At 38.7% G+C, this 12,146-nt stretch overlaps 1 protein-coding gene and 1 pseudogene across 1 annotated transcript in view; one reads left to right on the top strand and one right to left on the bottom strand.

The window, feature by feature from the left end:
- Positions 1-12,146, bottom strand: part of smim14 (small integral membrane protein 14) — a 65,975-nt gene that overhangs the window by 42,994 nt on the left and 10,835 nt on the right. The gene's annotated exons all lie outside the window — the stretch shown is intronic.
- LOC138759619 (phosphoserine aminotransferase pseudogene) lies at positions 5,445-11,654 on the top strand (annotated as a pseudogene).

Raw genomic sequence — 12,146 nt, 5'->3', positions numbered from 1 at the left:
TGCACTAGACCCCAGCTTCTTCCGACTTTCTTGATGACATCCATAACTGCAAAGTCTTCTTTTATCTGCTTTATCCCATCCATTCATAATTTGACATACTCCTACGATTTTACCTAATTTCCTCACATTGCGAAGTCATTCTTCATGTTGTATTTTCTGATAGAGGACAGCAGCCTAATTAATTCACTTCAACATTCCTCCAGTGATATGCAGCTCAAACCCACAACTTCACTTTGCATCCATATGTAATGTCTGGAGCAGCAAGGTTGGCATAGTAGTTAGTGCAATGCCATTACAGCAACAGCGATCGGGACCGGGGTTAAAATCACGCGATGACTGTAAGGAGTTTTTTTTACGTTCTCCCCATGTCAGCGTGGGTTTCCTCTGGGGGTTCTGGTTTCTTTCCACCATTCAAAATGCACTGAGGGCTGCAAGTTAATTGGATATAATTAGGCAGCACAGGATCATGGGTTGAAGTGGCCTGTTACCGTGCTGTACATTTAAATTTATTAATACACAAAGGAAAGTTCAACAAAAATCTTTCCAATCTAGTAAATCAGTGAAACTTAAATAATAGGGTTAATTGACATCATAGTTTCCCCTCTACCATAGACAACAGGGTTCTCAATCGCAATTTCTCAATTTTCTGCACTTGTTTTCTCACATCCTCTTCTATAAACAGCAAGGATAGAAATACCCTGTCCTTTACTTACCCAACTCCACATTCAACAGATCCTCTGCAAGTTTCACCCCCTTTTATTCCAAAGTTTAAAAAACATTCAAACAGGTAGATGAATATGAAAGGTTTAGAGGGATATGAGCCAAATGTGACTAACTTAAGTGGGCAACTTGACTGGTATGGACAAGTTGGGCTGTAGGGCATCGTTCCATACTCTATAATTTTATGGCACCTTCAGTGAAATGGCAGTTACAGATACATCTCCCACCACACCACCTCCCCCCACCACAACTTTTCAACATTTCTTAGGGACCATTCCCTTTGCAATTCCCTGGTTTGCTTTTTGATCCCCACTCACAAGCATCCCCTTATTATAATACCTTCTCATGAAACTGCAAGCAATATAAACGTCCTTTTATCTCATCCCATCTCACCATCCAGGGACCCAAATCTCCTTCCAAGCAAAGCAATGAATTACTTGCTCTTCTTTCAATTTAGTGCATTGCATTCTGTGCTCCCAAAGTGATCTTCTCTATATTAGAAAAAATAAATGCAAACTGTGTAATTAATTTATAGAACCCCTTCATTTAGACTGAAAAAATATCCCTGAGCTTTCATTTCCCTGTAATGTTAATTCCCCATCCCACTCTAACTTCTGTCTCTGGACTCTGATACACTTCCAATGAGGCCCAATATAACTAGTGTATCTTACTATCACTGATGATTAGTTTTGGCCCCAAAAGATGGCTGACCATGGCTTTCCATGGCTGTTGACTCATCTGATTTCCTCCAGCACTTTCCTTGTGTTTTAATGACTATATCTGGTCAGTTCTGATGCAAGATCATCAACCTGTCATGTTATCTCAGTTTAACTCTTTCCACAAATCCAATCTCACCTATTCAGTTCTTCCAGCATCCTCTTTTATTTTGGTTTTCCGGCAAATGCCATATTCAAATGTGTTTTTTTAAAAATGTTCTCCTGTGTTCATTCATCTTCTCGACTTAAACCTACTCCATACAGATAGATGAAATGAATGAGCATTCACCTCAGTTTCATCGCCAGCTTTTGTGTCATCTGGATTGTCTCGGTCTTCACCTTATCCAATTGTTCTGTCCACTCTTCCCCCAACTCTGCACTTAAAACATTCTTGTTTTCTCAAATTTCCAGTCCTGATGGAAGATCACCATCCTGAAGTGTTAACTGTTTTCCCTCCACAGATGCTGCTCCACAGTATTTTCAATTTTTATTTCATATTTTCAGCATGTTTGCTTTTAGTTAGTACCCAGTTAGATTTATTCTAAGATGATAAGGGTACACAGATAGCCAAGCAATATAACATTAATGATTAAATAAAGAAAATAATTGAAGATGCAAGAGGTTGAATAAAAACTGTATTTTCCAATTAGTGGTAGAATCATTCCAGACATTGCTAAAGCTCTGGCATTTGCAATGAATGGAGGTTGGATTGCTTCCATTCTTGTTCAGAGAAAATATGTCAGCTTTTGATTACCACTACAGTACCACATCACCCTCTTTCCCTCCCCACCCCCACCCCACCCATCACAGACAGGAATTAATAAAGTTGCTGAATTGGACAGAATAGAATTGTATTTTTTTTCCCCCTGTGCTTGGGAAGTTCCACATTTACAGGCTGTTATAATCAATTCATTCAGGTACACTGGTAGCTAGTTGAACAGAAGATTCTATCTACTACAAGAGGCTGTAAGAGCCAAAGGCTCATTGCTTTTGGCTACGGATGTCGATAGCATCCCAGTGTCTGGAAGCTCTGCGCATTCGGCATCTTCCAGTGCGCATGCGCTATGGACTGGGGGTTGGCACTTGTGCAGGGGGTTGGGGTGGGCTTGGAGAGTTGTTAGCCTACCAATGACCATAATGGCAAATAGACGGTGGGTGAGTGAGGCTCTGATATTTTATGTTGACCGTTACAGAGGGGATTGAACGTTACATTACTGAAGAGACCGGTTGTTACGTGTTATCGTTAGAAAGCACATTATGATATTATTAATAACGTTACCACGGACATTACGAGTCCTTTTGGGTTAATTAATAAACTGTTTTAAAATTCATCTGGACTTTGTCGTGAATTCCTCAAGCACGTCAAAGAAGCCACTTAGCCTCTGAGCAGCATTTTTATGGATAGTAGTCGCTACAATTAGTCAACAGAAATAGATGTCTGGATTGAATTGGACATTTTTGGAGGGAAACAGTCCTAACATCCCTCTTCTGTTTGGAGCATACATATGGTGGCAATATTGGAAATTCCGAAGGCAGGCCACTGACAGCAATCCTCCACCAATGGTCTGAGCATCGGCCACAGAGGGGTCCAGGGTTTCTAATCCCAGAGCAGAATGCCCTATCAACACTCTGGCAGAATCATTTGTTGAGAATCACAGCAATTTCATTGACTCTGCCATGGTGGAAACTCACTCGTTGACAGCAGTGCATCACAGCCATCAGAAGTGATAGGATTACTTTTTTATGGATTCCTTCTGTGTATTTATTTAGTTTGAATGAAGTTTAGAGGTGTTTCCACTTGTCTATTGGGGACTTGATTTTGTACTCATGCTGTGCGTGCTTGGTGCTCAAGTTTGGTGAACGGTTGGATGGAGATGTGTAAAATTGCCGATGTCACCACTGAGTTGCGATTAAAACCACTGCAGAAGACATCAACTGAATTTAAAGTCAGCAACTTGGAAATGGCTGAAGGTGTATCATAAAATGTTGAAGAGAATGAAGATGCAAAGGATGTGCAATTCCAACTGGAGAAAGAGTCAAGTATTAAGGCAACATCTGACATGCAGGATGAAATACAACCAAGTGACAGTGTTTCAAATGTTGGAAGTAGGAGAAGCAAATGAAGTTTTTCTGGATCAAGCTCCAGTACATCTGCAAGTTTAAAGGCTCAGGCTGAAGAGATTGCTCTTGTTACACAACGAATATTGCTTAAAGATAAATATGCCTTAGAAGAACAAGAGGAAAAGCAGAAGGAACAGTTAAGGGGGAAAGAGGAGCAGCTAACGAGAAAAAAAGAGTAGGAAAGGAGGAAGAAAGAGTAGCTGGAGCTGGATGTAAATATTGCTGCTAATGTGGCCAAGGCGAGGGTACTAGGAGTCTCAAAGGGATCCGGTGTTCAAAGTAACTGATGGTACTGAGTTGTATTTTGAGAAAGGACAAAAGGATAGAAAACACAATGTTAAGGCAGATGTTTTTGCACTACATGCATACACATGGACAAATCCTCCCAAATCATGATGTTACCAATCCATAAACGCCAATAATAACAACCATGGAGAGAGCCATAGCTCAAAGCCAATCTTTCATCACAGCTCTCTTGACACTCCTGTCAATCATCAGAAATCCAGGTGAACATGCACAGATTACATCTCTAACCTGCTATAAGCAACGGGGAACAGGGCAATGTATTTCAGTCATGGAAAGGCAAAATTAAATTTCTGTATTATTAATCCAGCTACAGCAGTGGTTCTCAACCTTTTTCTTTCCACTCACATACCACTTTAAGAATTCCCTATGCTGTGAGTGCTCTGTGATTAGCAAGGGATTGCTTAAGGAGGTTTGTGGGTGGAAAGAAGAAGTTTGAAAACCACTGTTTGAATTGTACCTAATTGACTCGTTATGTGCACGGTTTCACAACTCCAAAGGAAATTGACCAATGACAATTTTTCTCAAGCAAAATATTTCAGTAACAATTGGGTCTAGAGCAGTGATTCTCAACCTCCCCTTCCCACTCACATACCACCTTAAGTAATCCTTTACTAAGCACAGAGCACTGATGGGATAAGGATTAGTTAAAGTGGTATGTGAGTGGAAAAAGAGTGAGAACCACTAAGCTAGTGTCTCTCTTCCATGCCCAAGAAGGATTCAAGTTTTTGATGGTGACCCACTTCAGTACCAAGTGTTCATTAAATCCTTTGAACACAGTTATTGAAAGTAAGAACAAAAACCCCAGAGATTGTCTCGATCATCACAAAGGACAGCCAGGGAACTTGTAAGGAGTTGCCAACATATAGCCTCGGATGGAGGATTCAAAAAGGCTAAGTCTTTGCTGCAGGAGAATTTTGGTGATGATCATAAAATTGCTAAAACTTTTATGGAGAAGGCTCTTACATGGTAGTCAATAAAACAGGATGACATAAAAGTTCCACTGCATACACCCTCTTTCTAAGAGAATTTTGTAATGCTATGGAAAATATCAACTACACACATGATCCTGACATGCCTGCTAATATACTAGTCATCATTAGAAAGTTGCCCTACTGGCTGAGAGATATATGAAGAACTGTGGCCTGTGATTTCCAGGAACAACACAATCAAAGAGCTATCTTTAAGGATATGGTAGATTTCCTTGAAAGGCAAGTGAGGAATGCAACAGAGTCAGTATTTGGAGATATCAAAGACGCTCCAACAGTGAGGAGAGATGTGGGGAGGTCCCAGTCACAGCCTCATCCAAGAATAAAAGGAAGTACCTTTGCCACCACTGTGACAGTTGCAGAAAAATGATAGAGGAACTAAGGAAAAGGAGAGTTTGCCGGCTGTGAAGAGTTGTTTGTCTGTGGAGGTGGACATTTTTGGAGATGTGTCCACAGTTGGAAAAGAGGGCACATAGGAAGAAAATCACTTTCATGAAAGAAAATGGAGTATGTTTTGGCTGCCTGTGTAAAGGACATCAGCAAAAGCTGCAGGAAGCGAACAGCTGCAACATTTGCATTTTAAAGAAAGAAGGAAATGGAAAAGGAGCAAGCAGAAAGGAAGGAAGCAGCTGAAAACAGTGCTGTGGCCTCTGTTCTGACAAGTGGTCTTACTGGAGCCAGTGAAGATAACTGCAAACTCTTAATAATGCCTGTACGAGTCAAGGCCAGGAAGGGGAATGCAACAGTACATAGCTAGCATTTCTTGACCCAGGTAGCACTGTATCATTTTGCAGTGGGGTTAATGAATAAGCTTAATCTTCAGGGAAGAAGGTCAAGGATTCTATTGAGATTGTTGAAACCAGCATTGTTTCAGGCCTAGAGGTTGCTGGACTGGACAGCAGCAATTTTTGTGATCTTTCAGGCATATACACCAGAAGACTATGCCTGTGTGCAAAGAAAACATCCCACATCAAAACGATATCGATAGGTGGTGTCATCGAAGGAATGTCCATTTACCCGAAATTGACTCTGAGATAGTTGCTAATTGACTCAGAGGTACCAAAGGCTCTGGAACCACTAGATGTAATATGGAATGTGGGAGACCAACCTTACGCTGTCAATACCATGCTTGGTTGAATGATTAATGGGCAATTATGAGGAAAAAAATGACAATGGTTAGGAGCAGTCAACAAGTGTCAACAGGATATCAGTTGTGAAACTTGATTAGCTGCAGGAACAGCAGTTCAGGACCGACTTTCCTGAGTGCCTCAGTGACAACCAAGAACCTTCAAGAAAAGCCAAGCAGATCTTGGATTTAGTCTCAAAATCTTCCAAGCTAGTTGATGGCCATTATTCCATTGGATTACCTTTAAAGGGAAGTCCTATGAAAGTGTTGGTTAATCCCTTAGAAGCAAAGTCTGATCTAAATATTGCATGATTCACTTTTTATTTACGTATACTATTTCTCATTAGGAGTTAAGAGCTGGAGGCCCAAGGTTGCAGCTACCAATAAAATTTATATATGGGTCCCAAATTCGTTCATTTTGTGCATAATTGTTTCAAGTTTTAAGTAATTTTCTCTAATGGAATACATTTGTTTATTTCTGTGAGCCACTGCTGTATTTTCAGGGGTGTTTCCATTTTCCAAGCTATCATTATGCACTTTTTAGCAGCTGCTAATGCAATCTTGATAAATCATTTTTGGAATCTGTTTAAAATTAATTTTAACACTTTGTCTTTTATATTGCTTAACAGAAAAATTTCTGTGTCTTTTGGTATCTTGCTTTTTGTAATTTGATCTAGTACCTTTTGTACATGTCCAAATTGAATGTACCATTGTACCAATTTTTTGTTTACAGCGAAAGCATTTATCAGATAATGCCTGATTCCATTCTTTAATTTGAAGTGTTACGTATAGTCTGTGAAGCCCATTATATTGTATCATTTGATACCTGACATTTATTGTATTTGTCATGGTGCCAGCAAAAATTCCTTCCAGGTTTCATTATTTATTTGTATGTTTAAATCAATGGCATTTGGGTCTATATATTGCCTCATCTTTTCCTTTGTCTTGTAATTTAATATACATATTTGTAATAAACTTTTTAATTATCATAGTGTCTGTGATTATATATTCAAAGCTACTACCCTCCGGCAACCTTAGATCATTTCCCAGCTTTTCTTTTAAGTACATTTTTAATTGATAGTATGAAAATATTGAACCATATGATATTCCATATTTATCTTTTAGCTGTTCAAATGTCAGTAGGTTGTTGCCCAGAAAACAGTTTTTTATTCTTGTTATTCCTTTTCTTGACCATTCCTTAAAATGTTGCTCATTGTAAAAGGCATTAATTGGTTTTGTTGTAGCAACATATTTCGTATTTGATAGTTTATTAACTTTTGCTCGAAATGTATCCTAACACAAAGTTTTAATATATTATGTAATATTGGTAGACTTTGATGTTGCACTAACTTCTCATTCCACTTGTAAAGTACATGTTCTGAAACATTTTCCCCTAGTTTATATAGTTCCATCCTAAGCTAGGCTGGCTTTTCTCCTCCCTTATAAAAATCTGACAAGAATCTATAGTAGTTTTTAAAATTTGTCAACTGTAATCTGTTTATATGTCCCCATCAAATTTTCCAAGGCTATTCTTGGTTTCTTACCTTTCCATAAATTTTCTTATCAATTTATTCAATTTTTGAAAAAATTTCCATTACGGGAATAGGTAGCATTTGAAATAAATATTGCAACCATGGAAATATATTCATTTTGATACAGTTTACTCTCCCTATTAGAGTTATCAGCAACTCTTTCCATTTCTCCAAGTTATCTTGGATTTTTTAAATTAATGCCTGGTAGTTTAAACAAATGATTTTATTCTGATGCCTGAATAACATATTGCCTGTACCTTCCATTTAAAAGGGGATTCTTTTTTACATTGTGTATAGTTTGCTGTATTAATTGGCATTACTTCACTTTTATCAGTATTAACTTTGTACCCTGAAATCGCCCCATATTCTTTCAATTTGGTATGTAACCTCTCTTATTGATTATTTGGGATGGGTTAAATATACTATAATGTCATCCGTAAATAAACTAATTTTAAATTCTTCTTCTTTATTCCTTATTCCCTTTATCATTCTATCTGTTCTTATTTCTGCCAATGGTTAACATATAAATGTTGCCAAGGCAAAAAGGGAAGGTGATAGTGGGCATCCTTGTTTTGTTGAAATAATCTGAAATATACCCATTGGTTACCACTCTTGCCTTAGGTTTATTATATAGGGCTTTGATACAATTTTCTAGTATTTTAAATTTCTGATGTACTTCAAAAAGAAAGCTCCATTCCAGCCCATCAAAGGCCTTCTCTGCATCTAGAGCTACTGCCACTGTTATTTTTTTTTCAAAAAAAAAAAAAAAATTTTCTTGCGCTGTATCAGATTGAAAAATTTACATACATTATCTGCTGCCCTTCTATTCTTAATAAATCCTGATTGATCCGATTTCACCAACTGCGGTAAACAATTCGCTAATATGTTTGCTAGTAATTTTGCAATTAATTTATAATCAGTTGGTTGTTTTTTCAGACTCTTTTGTGTAGTCTTCCAAAGGCGCTATTTGCCTTGGCGAGTCTGTTGTCTATCTCGTGGTCGATCCTTGCATCTGATGAAATGGTGCAGCCGAGATAGGTAAACTGGTTGACCGTTTTGAGATTTGTGTGCCCGATGGAGATGTGGGGGGGCTGGTAGTCATGGTGGGGAGCTGGCTGATGGAGGAACACTCCTGTTCGGCTCCGAATCATGGGTCCTCTACCGGCATCACCTATGGCTCCTAGAACGCTTCCACCAGCGTTGTCTCCGCTCCATCCTCAACATTCATTGGAGCGCTTTCATCCCTAACGTCGAAGTACTCGAGATGGCAGAGGTCGACAGCATCGAGTCCATGCTGCTGAAGATCCAGCTGCGCTGGGTGGGTCACGTCTCCAGAATGGAGGACCATCGCCTTCCCAAGATCGTGTTATATGGCGAGCTCTCCACTGGCCACCGTGACAGAGGTGCGCCAAAGAAAAGGTACAAGGACTGCCTAAAGAAATCTCTTGGTGCCTGCCACATTGACCACCGCCAGTGGGCTGATATCGCCTCAAACCGTGCATCTTGGCGCCTCACAGTTTGGCGGGCAGCAACCTCCTTTGAAGAAGACCGCAGAGCCCACCTCACTGACAAAAGGCAAAGGAGGAAAAACCCAACACCCAACCCCAACCAACCAATTTTCCACTGCAACCGCTGCAACCATGTCTGCCTGTCCCGCATTGGACTTGTCAGCCACAAACGAGCCTGCAGCTGACGTGGACATTTACCCCCTCCATAAATCTTCGTCCGTGAAGCCAAGCCAAAGAAAGAAGAAGAATTTATAATCAGTACTTAAAAAGGAAATAGATCTGTATGAAGATGGTGACAACTTATAAATTAGTTGATAAATTATCAACTACCAAAATTAATATTGACACAAAATCAACTAATCCCTTTCACAATAAATAACCTTTCCTTCAGAGAATGGGAGAGAAAAGGGATCAAAAGAATAGAAATTTACAGTTTAATGAGTGAGAGATGTTTTCAAGGATATCTTTCTACCTTGGTACAATGCATATAGATTCTTTATTCAGAGACTGCAGAAGGCAGAGGGTATTCAATTTCTTTTCAATGAAAGTACAGTTGAGGACAGTGCCAATGTCATGGACAAATGGATGCTTGCATTTATACAATCGTTAATCCAATTGTTCAAATCAGAAACGGAAGCAAACAGATTCTACACTATGGTGCCCAGACTAGTCAAATTTTTGCAAATGAAGCATAGATGGTTAAAGGGTGAAAATGATACTGAAAATTGCGAAAAAACGTTTGGAACCTACTCATGCCCAGTGGTTACATGATGTTATGTCTTGTTTAAGCTTGGAGAAAATTAGATTCAACATTAAAAATATAAAGTTTCAATTTAACAAGATGTGGGGCCCACTCACAGAATACTATAATAATTGGAAGATTTAAGTCTGGATGCTCTGGAGACTGTCTGATGTCCGAAAGTCACTACTCAATCCACATCTTTACAATTTTACAAGTTAACCTTGTTGAGAGGGAGGGGCTAAAGCAGTCAGAGGATTTTTCTTTTTTTCTTTAAATCTTTTTTTTAAATTAAAAAGGTAATTAGTCGAACATGGGTTTAAATATGGTTGTCATTAATTAAGATGGAATTTACCCTTTGTTTATATAAAGGTATTGTTTAATTTAGTTTTATTTATTTTCTATCCAGGACTATATTGGGATATGAGAAAGGGATACTGTTAATTACTATAGTGATAGAATTTGATGTTTTTAAAGAAGTTAAATAAACAATTATGGATAGGTTTATGATTTACATATGTTTAATTTGTGATATATGTATATGACCTGTTGTTTGTTATATTAGATGACTTTGTATGTAGGATTTATATGTTAAACTCAATAAAAATATTTTAAAACAAAGAGTTTTGGTAACTTTGTTTACTGTTTTATTTGACATATGCTGACTGTTGGCACCCTTTACACCATTTATCACTGAACCCATGTACCAGAACACAAGGCACTTGGTTGATCCATACTCTGTAGAAAATAAGGATACACAAAGAATTCACTACCTCATGCTCCCACAAGTAAGGAAATCTGCTATTGATAAATATTTTGAGGCACCAGTCACTCAAATGCAGTCAGTTATTGAGCTTGGAAGAGTGATCAGAGACAGAAAGAGCCTTCCTGTTAAGCATCCTTTAAAAGAAGCTGTGGTTATTCACCAGAATTCAGAAGCATAGAAAGAGCTGTTTGATTACAGAGGGGTTGGAACTAGTGTTCTGGAAATGAGCCATAGATTGGCAGACTTCATCAAAATTGTCAATACTGCAGAAAATGACTGGCAAGAACTACTAAATTTTCCCAAAAACTACAAAGTGATCTTTCTCCAGGGAGGTGGAACTGGACAATTCAGTCCAGCTGCATCTTTAAATCTTTTTGGATTAAAAGAGAGGAGTGCAGATTATGTAGTTACTGGAGCCTGATCTGCCAATGCAGCCAAAGAAGCGAGAAATATGGAAAAGTGAATATTATGCACCCCAGGCTTGATGCTTACAGAACTATTCCTAATCCAAGCAATTGGAATTTGAATCCAAATGCCTCCTATGTTTACTAGTGTGCCAATGAGACTGTTCAGACATAAAGGGAACCGTGCTGGTCTGTGACACATTCTCAAGTTTTTTTTTCAAAGCCAGTGGATGTAACCAAGTTTGGTTTGATTTTTTTCTGGTGCTCAAAATTATTATATGTGCTGGGGTGACTGTCGTAATAATTAGAGAGGATCTTCTGGTACATGCATTGAAAAAACATCCAGTCATTTTTGACTATAAAGTGCGAGGGTGTTGCAAGTTTTCTGTATAACATTCCAGCAACTTTCAGTATTTACATTATGGGATTGGTTTTGCAATGAATCAAAAATTCTGGGGGTGCTGAAGCAATGGGCCAGAACAGGGCTGTGAAATCAAAGTTGATTTATGATGTAAATAAGGGATCAAATGGATTCTGTGTGTGCCTGGCTGCATCAACTTGCAGAAGCACAATGAATATTCCATTACGCATTGGGAATGCATATAGAGACAGTGTTCTTGAAACAGACTTTCTTGACAAAGCTGCTAATAATAACATCATTTCGTTAAAGAGCCACAGGTCTGTTGGTGGAATTCAAATTTCCTAACAGAATGCTGTGACAGTAAAATAAACTCCAAAATTGGCTGACTTTACTTTTGTTTTTTTTGGGACCTTGCTGCTTGTCCACTACACAGACTGTACTGGTCCAGAGTGGTGGTAAAGATCACTCTTTTCAAGGCTATAAAGAATGAAGAAAGAAGATCTATATAAAATTAAAATTTACTAAATTTGATTGTTGTTTATAATTGTGCAATTATCATTTGAAACATAATAATTAGGGGCCAGTGTATGAGCCAAAGGCTCATTGCTTACCGTTGTCAGTTTGGCTGTGGGTGTCCCGCGGTCCAGAGGCTTCGTGCATTCAGTATCTTCCAGTGCGCATGCGCTATGGACTGTGGGTTAGGGCGAGCTTGGAGAGTTTTTAGCTTGCATTGACCGTAAAGGCAGAATAGACTGTGGGTTATTGAGGCTCCGATACTTTCTGTTGACCATTACCAAGGGGATTGAACACTACGTTACTAAAGTGACTGGTCGGCCTCTGAAAGGAATTTCATCAGGGGTA

This window comes from Narcine bancroftii, chromosome 3 (assembly GCF_036971445.1).
Source record: "Narcine bancroftii isolate sNarBan1 chromosome 3, sNarBan1.hap1, whole genome shotgun sequence".
NCBI lineage: Eukaryota > Metazoa > Chordata > Chondrichthyes > Torpediniformes > Narcinidae > Narcine > Narcine bancroftii.
This window is presented reverse-complemented; position numbering and strand designations above follow the sequence as displayed.